Genomic DNA, 11,752 nt, shown 5'->3' on the forward strand with positions numbered 1-11,752 from the left:
GCCCCAGCGCCTGGATTTATTTATAAACCTCTCAACTGCAGGTACTGCTTTCTTCATCATGCATAGTTTCTAATAGGGACTTTCAAAGGTTGTTTTTTAATTAGAGGTGGAGTGGGGGGGTTGCAATTTGTTGAGCCCAGTCAGCTCCCAGAGCAAGAGTTGGATATTTTGGGAAGTGAATAACAGCAAACGCCAGAATGGAGGCGAGGGGATAAAACTGGAGCAGTCCTGGGACTGAGCAAACAGCTGTGCCAAGGGAAAAAAGGGATATTTGTGCCCTGAGGGATCATAAATCCCTGTGGAGGAAGGGAAACCTTGGGAGGAGTTTTTGATTGTCCATAGCCCAGTTTGTGCCATGGACTCTGAGAGGCTCTGGATATCCAAGAGTAAAATTTCGGGGCACTGGAGAGCCAGAGGAGCCATGCAGCCAAACCATGGCCTGAAATGTCCCATTACATGGCCATTCCCAAAGGCTGAGCAGTTGGAATGCCAGGACTGGAATTTTGTTTCTCAGAGAATCCAATAGTGAAGCTCCTCAGGTTTTCTGAGGGTAAGAAATGAGGAGTTTTCTGCTCCTAAATCCTCTGGGTTTCTTGTTTGTGGATTTTGGGAAAAGGATTCAAGTAACAACTGGTAGCTCTGGCTTGGAAAGGTCTGCTCAGCCAACAAATGGGGGAGATCTTGGCAATGTCCTCCATCCCTCCCTTCTCCTGATCTTTTCTCTTCCATGGGGGAATGTTGCACCCTGAAGGTTTCTCCAACAGACTGAGGGCTCTGCACCATCAAAAGAATCCCACTGCCCTGATCCTGGGAACTCTGATCACACAAGGATTTTCTCCCTGAATCCTGAGTGCACCAAAACCCCCTTTGTTGGGAGTGTGAGCATAAAGAATTTCAGGATCTTCTGTTTCAGTGTCACTCTGGAAATCCTCTCCTGCCTGGGAGTGCAGGAGGAGCTGGGCACCAGCTGCTGGGGAAGTCATCCAGGGAAGGAGTCGGATGGCAAAAATCAGCAAAAACCAGCAAAAATCAGCCTGGCTCATGGAGCTGGGATTTGATTCCTGAAACTCATCCCTGCCCCTTGGTGGGATCAGCTCTGTATGCTGGGAAGGGAAGGGAAGGGAAGGGAAGGGAAGGGAAGGGAAGGGAAGGGAAGGGAAGGGAAGGGAAGGGAAGGGAAGGGAAGGGAAGGGAAGGGAAGGGAAGGGAAGGGAAGGGAAGGGAAGGGAAGGGAAGGGAAGGGAAGGGAAGGGAAGGGAAGGGAAGGGAAGGGAAGGGAAGGGAAGGGAAGGAATTTCTCTTAGGATGTGACCAGGTTATTTCTGCCCAAAGAGTTGCCCAGGATGGGTCCAGCACTGCCAGGATCTCCATTCTCTCATGGAATCACAAACTACTTTGGGTGGGGAGGGATTTTAGGGAACATCCCATCCCATCCCATGGGCAGGGACAACTCCCACTGTCCCAGGCTGCTCCCAGCCCCAGTGTCCAACCTGGCCTTGGGCACTGCCAGGGATCCAGGGGCAGCCCCAGCTGGGCACCCTGTGCCAGGGCCTGCCCACCCTCAGGATAAAGAATTCCTTCCCAATATCCCATCTAAATCTCCTCCCTGTCAGTTTGAACCAATTCCACTTTTCAGGCTCCTTTCAGCTTCTGGAAAGCTGCAATTTTGAGACAGCCCCTCCTCCCCAGCTATTTTCAACTTACAGCCTGGAAGCACAGGCTTAAAACTCATCAGCATTGTTTAAAATATGAGGGATTTTAATTTGAGATTTTATGATTCACTTCTCTCCAACTTGGGTGCTGGCAGGATTTTCCTGGAACATCCCACTGAAGAGCCCTTGGAAAAACACAAACTCCAGCAAATGAGAGGATTGATAAGGAGGCAGCACTCATGGAAGAGGGGGAGCTTGGCACTGACAGATTGCACTCCTGAAGCATTCCAGGTTAAAGGATGTTTTCCTGGGAGGGCTTTAATCCCTGCTGGGCTTGGGCTGTGCTTGGGCTGCCAAGTTGGGTGTGTGTGGAGGGTGCTGCTGGCTTGGGAAAATCCTGAGGGGAGTTTTGTGGGATGGTGAGATTCCACTGAATCTGTAAGAGGCCCCTGGCTGGATTTTGTAGGAACAGAGGAGTTGTGGATGCTCAGGGAAGCTGTGGCTGCTCCCTGGAAGTGTCCAAGGTCGGGTTGGATGGGGCTTGGAGCATCCTGGGGTAGAGGAAGGTGTCAGGGATGGGATGGGATGATTTAAATTCCCTCCCTACCCAAACCATTCCATAATTCCATGTATCCTGACAGTACAATGCACCTTATCCCAAGAGGAATCCCTCAGCCACCTCAGCAGGGTTTCAGAGCTGGGAATTCTGCTGGTGAAGACACGCAAAGCTTCTCTTGGTGGAGACATCCAACATTCCTTGGGGAATGCCCAACTCCTGCAGGGCTCTCCAGAGCTGCTGCCTGTGCTGACGAGCTCAGCTCAGCTCAGCTCAGTGTGGTGCTGAGGGCAGATGTAAAGGTCACAGGTAGGGAGGAGAAGGTTTCCAGCTGGATTTTCCCTCCCCAGTTCCCCTTGGAAGCAGCAGAGGAGGCTCGTGGCACGCTCAGTGTCCTTGCAGCCTGGTGGTGCCTTGTGAAGGCTGACTTAGAACAGGGACTAGACAGAGCTAAAGAATGAACTCGGGATTTATTAAGAGGCTTTAACAGATCTGCCTTGGGCAGCACAACCCAAAATGGTCCCAAAATGCACGAGCGCTCCCGGGGGCTCTCACTGTGATCAGCTCTGCTCCATTGGCACACTGGAGTTCATTGTCCCATTCCAGCTTTAGCCCATGCAGTCCCATCCTGCTTGTTTTTCTCTCTCCAGCCCACGTTGTTTGTGCTCCTGGGCCTGAGATTTGGATCATTTGTCCTTGGTGCCCAGCTGGAGAAGGAATTGTTTTGTCTCCCTGCTCTGTGCAGAGAGCTCACCATCCCATAATGTGAAGCTCAGAACTGCACACGGAAGCAGCACAGAATCTGAAAAATAAAAAAGCTCAAACCTGAGGCATCATGGCTGTCCCCTGTTTTTGGGGAACAAGCAGGATGACAATGTCACAGGGTCTGTTCCATCTGTGGGCACTGGGACCTCATTATCCTAAAGATGCACAGGCAGCATTCCCACTCTTCTGCTCAGGGAATGGCAGGAATGAAATATTCCTTAAGGATGAAGGGACTTCAGGAGTGCTCCTGGCATGGGCACAAAGCATCCTCCAAGTTGCTCACTCTGAAGGTAGGATATTCCCAGTTGTCCAAGCCACTGCAAAGAACAGAGAGTTTGCTTTGATAATCCCTGGAATCCCCTATAAATAACTCCCTGCCCTTTACTGAGAAAAAACAATTCCAGAAGAGCTGCACCCAGCCCAAAGGGGAAGAGAAACAAAACCAAAAGTGACCTGGTGCTGCTCAGATCCCTCCCAGCTGCACTGGGAGGGTTTGGGATTGCTGCCAGGGGAAGCAGGATGATCATCAGGAAGGCAAAGCTGCAGAATCTTGGGCTGGAAAAGGCGTTTTCCAAGAAGTTTTCCAAGAAACTCCAGAGCCAAAGGCTTTGTTTGTTGTGCAGGACATGGGCAGGGCTGGAGGTGGGAGTTGGGTGTGTTGGGTCATGCTCAGCTCCTCATCCCTGGAGGTGCCCAAGGCCAGGTTGGACACTGGGGCTTGGAGCAGCCTGGGACAGTGGGAGGTGTCCCTGCCATGGCAGGGGTGAAGCAAGATGAGTTTGAGGTTCCTTCCAGCCCAAACCATTCCATGATTCCATGACTTTCCCTTCTTTTTTGTGTTCTATCATCTGTCTTTATCTCAGCCCCACGAGTCTTCCCTTTTTTCCCAATTCTCTCCCCATGCCCTGGGAAGTGCCCCTGTGCCTGGTGGGTGCCAGGTCAAACCACTTGCTCCTTTTTGGTGCCCAGTGTGGTGCTCCAAGGGTTGAGATCCCAGAATCCCAGAATCCCAGAATGATCAGGGACCTCTGGAGATCACCCAGTCCACCCCCCTGCCCAGCCAGGGTCACCCTGAGCAGGTGACACAGGGACACATCCAGGTGGGTCTGGGATGGCTCCAGAAGGGGAGAATCCATCACCTCCCTGGGCAGCTGTTCCCGGGCTCCATGGAAAGAGGTTCCTCCTCTGTCTGGGGTGGAATTTGTTGTGTCTTAGTTTCATGGCCACTGCTCCTTGTCCTGTCACTGGCACCACTGGAAATACAACAAAATTCTGACTGGAATGTGCTAGAACAGGTTTATTAAGAGCATTTTTTTTTGCATCAGTTTCGCAGTCTCTGGTCACAAGGGTGATTTATTTGCACTCAGAGCTGTGGTGTTCCCAGATGTGCTCCAGGTGACACCTCCCTGGCTGTGGTTGTCCCCTCTTTGTCCCCTCTCAGGGCTGGGTGCAGGTTCTCACTTCTCTGGCCTGTGGAACCCTGGTTTGTGAGGTGAGAAAATTCCTGGTGGTGAGACTAACCCAGAGCTCTGCCCTGATCTCTGGGTGCTGGGAGCCATCACGGGGAGCTACAGAATCACAGAATTCCAGAGTGGGCTGGGTTGGGAGGGATTTTAGGGATCATCCAGTGCCACCCCTGCCATGGCAGGGACACCTCCCACCGTCCCAGGCTGCTCCAGCCCCAGTGTCCAACCTGGCCTGGGGCACTGCCAGGGATCCAGGGGCAGCCCCAGCTGCTCTGGGAATTCCGACCCAGCCCCTGCCCACCCTGCCAGGGAACAATTCCCAATTCCCAATCTCCCATCCAGCCCTGCCCTCTGGCAGTGGGAGCCATTCCCTGGCTCCTGTCCCTCCAGGCCTTGTCCCCAGTCCCTCTCCAGCTCTCCTGGAGCCCATTTAGGTGCTGATTTCCCTGATTTCCCTGTGCTGGGAGGGTGAATCACTGCTGAGAAATCCAGCATTTCCCCCTGTGTAGGATTTTCTGCTCCTCAGCCTCTGAGTAATCTGAGTGACTGGGAGAGGGTTGGAAATCCCAGGATCCCAATCCCCACTGCCCGGGACATTCCTGCCGACCTCGGGGAGCTCTAAAATCAGCTGTGGTCTAAAAGCCCTCCCTAATTGCACTGTGAGGAGCACGAGCCCCCTCCCAGGGTTATTCTGGTGGGAATGACACAGTCCCTAAATGCTGGCATTTAGGGAAGGACAATAGTGGTGTTCCTCGTGTGAGAACCCACAGAAATGTGATGGGTTCTTTCAGTGACAACCGTGGCCAAGCCACAGGCCCCAGCTGGAGTCCCGTGGCAGGGGGGGTGACCAAAAGTATTTGCTGAGGGATTTTTGGGAGGATGAAATCCAGTCCAGGGGCTCACCAAGGTGCCTCGCTCCTGCAGACACGTGCAGTGCTTTGTTTTCACAGAATCCCCAAATCCCGGGGGCTGGAAAAGCCCTCCCAGCCCATGGAGTCCCACCTTGTCCCCAGCCCAGAGCTCTGAGTGCCACCTCCAGGGGACACCTGCAGGGATGGGCACTCCAAAGCTCCCTGGGCAGCCCCTGCCCAGGCCTGAGCAGCCTTTCCATGGGGAAATTCCTGCTGCTGGCCAAGCTGAGCCTGCCCTGGCCCAGCCTGAGGCCGTTCCTCTTCCAGGTAGGAAAAGTGGGAACCATGGAACAGTTTGGGACCTTAAAGATCATCTCATTCCAAGCCCAGGCCATGGGCAGGGACACCTTCCACTATCCCAGACTTATTTATTTTTAATTTTACCTCTTTATTCTCTTTTAATTGCTGAGGACGTCAGTTTGGAAAATCCTGGTGGATCCTGGGAATGTGATGGTGGCCCCACATCACTGCCCACATCCCAAAGGATCTTTGAGTGCCTGGAAACCTGCTCCTTTATTTCATTATGTCATTTTTTACAGCCTAATTAAAAGAGCTGCAGGAGCATTTGGACAGGGTGGGATTTGGGCATGCCTGGAGTGGCACTGGGTGATTCCATTCAGGATATTCTGGGATTCCATGAAAATCTTTCCCTACAAATGAAGAGTCCTGGTGAGGCTGCATATTGATTCCAGCTCTCCTGGAATTTCAAATGATCCCAGAGTATCCCAGGTCACCTGAAGGGAAACCTTGGAGATGAGGGGTGCTTGTTCCTGAGGAGTGACACAGAAGTGTTGCAGAAAGGAGGAGAATTTGGAATAATGGGGTTTTTAATCACTTCCTTCCCTTTGAGGGACACAATTCCTGAGCCAATTCCTATTTTATTGCTGCTCTCCCAGAAGTGGCCGCTCCATCTTCAAAGGGAGAGGTTTTTACCACCCAGATGGAGCCAGATTTGGGATCAAAAATTGCTGCAGAATCAAACAGATCGCAGCTCTTTTCCTCCTGCTGCACCTTTTGTGTGAGAAACAACCTCATTTTCCATAACTGTACTGCGAATTTTTATTGAAAAATCATTTTCATTCTGTTTTAGTTTGTATTTTTCAAGGTTTTCAGCTATTCCTGGGAATTGTTGGGGAAATAACCGTATTGTATATAAATGTAGTGGGGGTTTTGATTTAAAAATATTTTTGTGTCATGTTTTATTTTGTATTTTTCACAGTTTTCAGATATTTCTAGGAATTGTTAGGGAAATAACTGTATTTTGTATAAATGTAGTGGGGGTTTTGATTTTAAAATATTTTTATAGTGTTTTATTTTGTATTTTTCACAGTTTTCAGATATTTCTGGGAATTGTTGGGGAAATAACCTTATTTTCAATAATTGTAGTGGGGGTTTTGATTTAACAATATTTTTATAGTGTTTTATTTTGTATTTTTCACAGTTTTCAGCTATTTCTGGGTATTGTATGTGGTGTTGTACACACAGAGTGACACCCAGTTCAAACATCCCATCACTTCCATTTGATTTTTCAATTTGATTCTCAAATAATTTAGAGTAACTTCTGCTGAGAGCTGACAGAAATATTTCATCTTCCTTTCTTTTCTGTGTCAAAGCACCAAACTACCCTGTGAGGGGAAAAAAAAAAGATGTTTTGATCAGTGCCAGGCAGCAACTGCCCTTAATGCTGTTAAAAATAGCATTTTTGGGTGAAAGAGAAGGAGATTTCAATGATGCTGTGTCATGTTATGACATGCTGGTATTAGTCAGTGCATAATTCCATTGACTAGTCATGAAATAACAGGAAAATAGGAAGTAAGAGAATTTCTATGAGATAGGATATAGTTTAAAATGAAGGTTGAAGGGTTTGTAGTGGACTCCGGGAACAACTGAGGCGAATAAAACCAGGTTTAATTCTTGTTTTCTTCCAGATTGGGCATTTCTTGGGAAATTGCTGGAAAACTTCTATGGAATCATAGAAAATCCTGAGTGGGAATAAACCCACAGGGATCCCCCAGTGCCAGCCCTGCCCTGCCCAGACCCCCACAACCCCACCCTGGGCATCCCTGGCAGCGCTGTCCAAAGGCTCCTGGAGCTCTGGCAGCCTCGGGGCCGTGCCCATTCCCTGGGGAGCCTGGGCAGTGCCAGCCCCCTCTGGGGAAGAACCTTTCCCAAAATCCAACCTAAATCCCTCCTGGGCCAGCTCCAGCCCCTCTCTCTGCCTTTAACACTTGGATTGAGGCCAAAATTAAAAATCTCAAAACTTTGATGAGAAAAGAAGTTCTGAGTTTTGGTTAGCTCTGAAATGAAGGTTTGTGGTTGGAACTTCAGTCAAAAGATGATCTCAGGTAATTTTCTATTTCTTGTCCATATTTTATGATTTCATAATGCCCCAAAAAGCCCATGGATCCCTGGCAGTGCCCAAGGCCAGGTTGGACACTGGAGCTGGGAGCAGCCTGGGACAGTGGGAGGTGTCCCTGCCATGGCAGGGGTGGCACTGGGTGGGCTCTGAGGTCCCTCCCAACCCAAATCCTTCTGGGATTCTGGGACTCCAACTGAAGTCTGAGCCTGCAGGTGAGCAGAGGATGGTGCTGGAAAGGCCACATATTGCCCTGGCCTCTCCTTTCCCCTGGAATGCTCCTGGAAGCAATGGCACTGCAGCTGCAGCTGTGCCTGATGGATCATCTGAGAACCAACCAAAGGGGGAAACAGCCCTGCAGATGAATTGGAGAAATGTGGAATTGTGGATGGGTTGGGCTGGAGGGACCTCACAGCCCACCCAGTGCCACTCCTGCCATGGCAGGGACACCTCCCACTGTCCCAGGCTGCTCCAGCCCCAGTGTCCAACCTGGCCTTGGGCACTGCCAGGGATCCAGGGGCAGCCACAGCTGCTCTGAGAATCATATCCCAGCCCCTTTTTTCCCTCGCAGGAAAGGATTTTTGCAGGACTCCACTTGAGTGAAGTTCTTGGAAGATCTTGTTCTCTTTTTCAAACTGGTTTAACTCCAAGCTCTGGTGGTGTTTGACCTGGTTCAGCTTCCTGAAAAAGATCCAGACCTGTGCAGCCTCCCAGGCATTGAAACAGGGCCTGAGTTTAATGGATTTATTTCTTTCTGTGAGGACCTGATGTGATTTCACCCAGGCTCAGCAAGGTAAACCTGCAAAGTGGTTTAAACTCAGCGCTGGGCTGGAGCCTAAGCCACAGAATCCCAGGATGGGTGAGGCTGGGAGGGCCCACAGAGCTCACCTGGGATCATCCCAGAGCCCAGGCCATGGGATTGTGGATATTCTGGAATATCCCAGGGAGGACACTGCAGCCCCTCTCCGGGCTCTGTTCCAGCTCGGTCCCGGCCCAGGGCAGAAGTTGTGCCTCCTGGGCAGGGGAATTGCTGGGCTCAGCCCCTGCCCGTGGCTCTGGGGCCATTGCTGGGCCTGGAGCAGAGCCTGGGCCGGCTCTGACCTCCTGCACACAGGGACACACAGGGACAGACAGACAGGGACTGATACACAGGGACAGCCAGGGACAGCCAGGGACAGTCAGGGACACACAGTGATAGACAGGAACAGACAGGGACACACAGGGACAGACAGAATTCACAGAATTCCAGAATCACTGGGTTGGAAGAGACCTCCAAGACCATCGAGTCCAACCCAGCCCCAACACCTCAACTCCACCCTGGCCCCCAGTGCCACACCCAGGCTTTGTTAAACACACCCAGGGATGGTGACTGCACCACCTCCCCGGGCAGCCACTCCAGAACTTTATCACCCTTTCTGTGAAAACCTTTTCCTGATATCCAGCCTGTATTTCCCTTGGTGCAGCTCGAGGCTGTGTGCTCTGGTTCTGTCAGTTCCTGGAGACAGAGCCCAGCCCCAGCTGAGCACAGCCACCTTTCAGGAGCTCTGGAGAGCGCTGAGGTCACCCCTGAGTCTCCTTTTCTCCAGGCTGAGCACCCCCAGCTCCCTCAGTGGTTCCTCACAGGGTTTGTGCTCCCAGCCCCTCTCCAGCCTCGCTGCCTCCTCTGGATGTGCTCAGTGTCCCAAGGTCCTTCCCAAGCGGAGGGGCCAGAGCTGGACACAGCACTCGAGGTGTGCCCTCACCTGTGCCAGGTACAGGGGCAGAATGACCTCCCTGCTCCTGGGAGACAGCCAGGGACAGCCAGGGACACACGGGTTGGAGCTGTGCAGGATTTCCATTGTTGTCCCAAGCCAGGAGCAGAGCACACCAAGTGAAGAAGATGAGAAGTTGCTCCAAACCCTTCTGCTGACCTGAACCGAGGCACAAATGGGGAGAAACTCTGCACAGACCTCGAGCTGATTTGTTTGAATACTTTGGGCTATTTAGGTTTCAAACTCCAGTTTGGCTCTTCTGATCTCCCTCTCCTCTCTTGCTCCCAGTCATTTATCATTCCCTTCATCAGGAGGAGTTTTCCAAACAGACACTGCCTGCTAGGGCAGCCTAAGCCCTCCTGGAGCTCCCCGTGGAGCCATCTGTTCTTTCCTCAGGCCTTTCATTAATGAACTCCCCTCGGTGATGACTCAGGGTGGCCCCAGGTGCCATTTCTGTTCCCTAATTTCCCTGATTTGTGAGTCTGAGCACAGAGTGCCTGTGCAGCTCCCCTCCCTCCCCCTGGGACAATTGGACATTTCGGGATGTCTTTGTCAGAGTTGATTATTTAAGCCTTTCCTTAAGCAGCCTTGTTCCACAAGTGTCATTTCTCCTCTATTGTTCCCTGCTCCTCGTTCTCCTTGGCTGGGAAGCAAAGCAGGACAAGCAATTACTGTCAGCTGCTTCCTGGCTGGATTGAGGGCATGGAACTGGCTCCTGAAGTGTTCCAGGACTGGAGCAGGGCTGGGACACTTCACCCGGAGGGAGAACCTTGCTCAGGTTTCTCGGGGTCTGGGGTGTTGAGGTTTTACGCCCCAAGAGTGTAAAAGTCCTCGATTCCCAGCCTGTGCAGACAAAGAAGGAGTCTGGATGCGCAGGATCAGCTTCTCAAGGTTGTTTATTTTCCCTTATCTAGAACATTCTTTCTCTCCCTGCTGAGCTCTGTCCAGCAGGTCGGCCATGGCATTCTGTCTGCCCTCAGGGCGGTGTTCACATTTTATCCCAAAAACTCCGTGTGCCATGTTTACAATAACGTGCCAATGTCTGTCATTTACGTTGGACAGTGTGTCTGTGCCTTAACCCAACAGAAAAGTGTCACCATCACAGTGAGACATGGAGGGCAAGGAGAAGGAGAAGAAGGCCAGGACATGCCCAGATCTCTCCATCTTGTACCCCTGAATCACATTCTAAAAACCCCAAAATTCTGCTTTTCCACCCTGTGTTAATTCACCTATTACACTAAAACCCTTGTGGCTTGTAATTCCTTACACAAAATTGACAGTTTTTCCATGGGCTGAAATCAAAGCCACAGGTGTTTTTGATTTTGTGCCAAGGTCTCCCAGCCCCCTGCCAGGGTCTGGAGACAGCCAGGGCAGCCAGAGGGATGTGCTGGACCCCGACACAGGTTCATATCTGCCCTCACAGGATAGGAGCAGTGTAGGGAAGGCAGCTCAGCAGCCAGGAAAAGTCACCTCAGAGGGAATCCCAGCATGGTTTGGGTTGGAAGGGATTTTAAGGATCACCCAGTGCCATCCCTGCCATGGGCAGGGACACCTTCCACTGTGCCAGGTGTCTCCAAGTGCCATCCAACCTGGCCTTGGAAATGAACACTTATCCAAGTGCCTTTGTTTTCAATCTCAGGTTGTAGGAGACATTTGGGAATTGCCCTCCTTGGCCAGTCCTCAGCTCAGACCTTGTCAAGTTCCCTTTCCAGAGGGCACAGGTTCCTTTGGAGGTGGATTTGCATATCCCAGCCTGGCATTTGCACTGCACTATCCCAAGGATGGTTGTCTGGGAACAGCTCCCTGCGGTGTGACCTCGTGGGTGCTCAGCAACTGGGAGTCCTGGGAAGGACTGGATTCCTTCCTGGAAAATTCTGCTTGTTCTGGCATCTTCCAGCTCACCCTTTGCAGCCTCATATCCAGAATGGGGCAGGTGGATAAAGCTGGAATCCCAAATTTGACATCAAATCAAAATTGCCTCGTTTTCCCCACAGGAAAGATGTGGAGCTCGTGGAACAAATCCAGAGGAGCCACGGAACTGCTCCAGGGCTGGAGCCCCTCTGGAGCCAGGCTGAGAGAGCTGGGGGTGCTCACCTGGAGAGGAGAAGCTCCAGGGAGAGCTCAGAGCCCCTGCCAGGGCCTGAAGGGACTCCAGGAGAGCTGGAGAGGGACTGGGGACAAGGCCTGGAGGGACAGGAGCCAGGGAATGGCTCCCACTGCCAGAGGGCAGGGCTGGATGGGAGATTGGGAATTGGGAATTGTTCCCTGGCAGGGTGGGCAGGGGCTGGGATGGAA

This window comes from Anomalospiza imberbis, chromosome 2, assembly GCF_031753505.1.
Source record: "Anomalospiza imberbis isolate Cuckoo-Finch-1a 21T00152 chromosome 2, ASM3175350v1, whole genome shotgun sequence".
Lineage (NCBI taxonomy): Eukaryota > Metazoa > Chordata > Aves > Passeriformes > Viduidae > Anomalospiza > Anomalospiza imberbis.